The 2,891-nt window shown below is 32.6% G+C and overlaps 1 non-coding gene across 1 annotated transcript; it reads left to right on the top strand.

Annotated features, from left to right (window-relative positions):
• The first annotated feature begins 1,668 nt into the window (after window positions 1–1,668).
• LOC134484526 (small nucleolar RNA SNORA18) lies at window positions 1,669–1,792 on the top strand. Its single transcript, XR_015647488.1, has one exon. It is a non-coding gene; the product is annotated as a small nucleolar RNA SNORA18 (small nucleolar RNA).
• The last annotated feature ends 1,099 nt before the right edge of the window (window positions 1,793–2,891 follow it).

The following is a 2,891-nucleotide window of genomic DNA, read 5'->3' as shown; positions in this document are numbered from 1 at the left end:
GTGGGGAAAGGAGAAGAGGGACGTGGGAGCAGTCACAGAGAGCATGGCAAATCTCATTGTTTCAGCTTCATCAATACATGATACTTCTTACAGAAATATTTTCACAACATACATTTTTCTTATGCCTGCTTTTCTCTATAAATTGTTTATTTTAATCGTTCCAGAAAAACTAAAAAATGAAAAGATAAGGATACCATATTATTCTAGAAGTTATGATCTCTGCAAATTTCATAAATACCAAAAACTAGAATCTATACTCTTAGACATTAAAACCTAATACCTCTATAGAACAGCTCATACACGAAAATCAGTGATGAGCAATACCCAGGCTCCATCCAGGTGGAAGAGGCATGGATCTACAGAAGACTTAAAGGAAGAAAAGTAAAAATAAGGAGAGAAAAGTATGCAGTCATAACAATGAAGGAATTGTAGAATGAGAACAATATAATACTCAAACAAACAAATGTCAGGCATGATCAATAAAAAGAAATCTGAACCCAGGGGATCAAACTGAACCCAGCAAACAGCAGAAACACAGTTCCTAGAAGCATCCAGAAAAGAAACAGAAATTTCCCACGAAGGAGGGATAGCAATTGACATAAATGCCAGAATAGTCTTCAAAAACATCCTCCAAAAATGAAACAATGTAGCTATCTAATGAAAACTCCATGAATTATGGAAACTATCTTGCAAGATTGTGTTTAAGGAACATATATGGCTTCACATTGGTGAAGGATGTCGACACTATTGTAATCTTAGTCTTAGCCACAGCTCAGCAACAGCTCCATATGTCACCTGAGAGAGAAATGATAAATTGTGTAACAAAACCAGTGAAGTTCTGACCCAAAGGTTCTCAGTCTGTATCCCCTAATATTCCAAGGAGGTAATTGTAAATCCCAGGAACACTATCATGCTATAAAAAATGCCATTTAAAATGAAAATATGCAACATATAAGGCCAGTTATTTTGAATGTTCCTATGCTTTTTCTGGTTTAGAAAGTCAGAGATAAATGTTAGAATTTAGGAGATTTACATTGGAAAACAAAACAAATTTTAAAAATTAATTACAATTTGGTTATTTGAAAATCATTCAATAGAGAAGTACCTGAAATTTGAATGAAAAAATTCAGTTGTGAAGATAAAAGCCAAAACCTACTATTTGCCAGGCAGGCCCTGATTTATATTTCAAGCTCTTAGGATTTTGATAAAAGTTCTCACGTTTTTCATGTTAGCCTTCTACGAACAGCTCTGAAGCTCTCACATGTGCAGCTCTGGCCTCCTACTTGTCAGCCCGTTCTCAGATTTTATGGTATAATTAAAGGCATGAGTCATTACTAGTAAATGAAAGCAAACAAAGAAAAAAAAAACAAATCCACTTTTGAAAGTTATTTCATTTTGTAGTGTGTGTGATTTCATGTATGAATATTTGTGCATCTGTATGTTTATTTGCATATATGTCTGCACAAGTATATGTCACACTTCTCAGGTGAATAACTAAAGTCCAACTTTCAAGCATCGAGTCATGGACCCAATGATGTCATTAAACTTGCACAGCTGTTACTCTTATCCTAAATCTATTTTGAACTCCCTTCCAAAATTTCTTTTAAAAGCAAATTAATTTACCACTAAAGAAATGATGTGAAGTTTAAATGTATCAGTATATTTTTCCAGGATGTCTACAAAGTTTATATTAAAATAAGATAATATGGAAACGCCTCATATAGTAACTTGTGGTTTTGCTTGACTCGCAGGACTGTTTGTTAGGTCTGTGGGAAGGAACTACAAGACAGCTAACAAAGTACAAAACTGATGTGCAATTTTGGTTTTGTTTCTAGAAGCACTGGCATTTCCTTCATAAAGATTAGGATTCTGAGTGTTAGGAATGGACATGAAAGACTCTACAGAGATGTTGGGTGTCACAAGGGAAACCTACCTTAAAATGGTTTTTAAAGCTAATTGAAGAAGGGTCCCTAAATTAAAGTAAATTGAAGAAATCCACAAATCTTCTGGCTAAGAACTTAGAAGTTGCCAATGACTGTTGGAAAAGACAGATAAAAGAGGGCTAAAAAGCACAACTGGATGCCCTTGAGAAAGGGCTATTTTCAGAGTGCCTGGATGGACAGCAAAGAAATCAAACCAACCACTTAAATAAAAATTTATTGACAATAAATAATTTTATACATTAAAAAAGAACCCTTAACACACAAAAAAATAAGATAATAATTTGAGACACTAATTTCACTTTTTTTCATGTCCCTACATGAAAAACCTAGCAATGATGTCTATAAATCAGACCTACACATGAGAAAGGATGATGATGAATCTTTGTTCTGAGAGATAATCAAGCTTAGTTTGCCTTTCACAGTAAGCTAAGTTCTTGTCCTAACTTCATATTTATAAGAGACTTAATTTCCAATCTACATACAGACACAATAATTTTACCTATATTTTATTTTATTCCTCATGAAAATGTAGAATATTCAGGTTTATGTATCACGAAGAAGTTATTTTATTTACTTGGAGTTAAAGAATAATATATTCTTTTTCTGATTCCTCATAATCAGAAATTAAAACATGGCATGAAATATTGAGAAATAAATAAAAATAAATATTTGATATAAAAATTGTGTTGATCATTTCAGGACATATCACAGCTAAGTTGCATGGTTAGAAATAGTAATGTCCCGTTTTTCCTTATGTATATTTTTAAGTTTGTTTTTTTTTTTAATTACCAAATGGTAACATCCCCTGCCCTTCTGATTCTTTGCTATAAAGGTTATATTTTAAAATGCTGAAATGTTCAAGATGACTTTAGTAAATATGTGGCCTATTATAAATTTTGATTTGAAAAATAGAACAGAATGTTTGATAGTGAGAAACACAAAGAGAGG

Source organism: Rattus norvegicus, chromosome Y (genome assembly GCF_021556685.1).
Source record: "Rattus norvegicus strain SHRSP/BbbUtx chromosome Y, alternate assembly SHRSP_T2T, whole genome shotgun sequence".
NCBI lineage: Eukaryota > Metazoa > Chordata > Mammalia > Rodentia > Muridae > Rattus > Rattus norvegicus.
The sequence above is the reverse complement of the archived record's forward strand: the minus strand, read 5'-3'. Positions and strand labels throughout refer to the sequence as shown.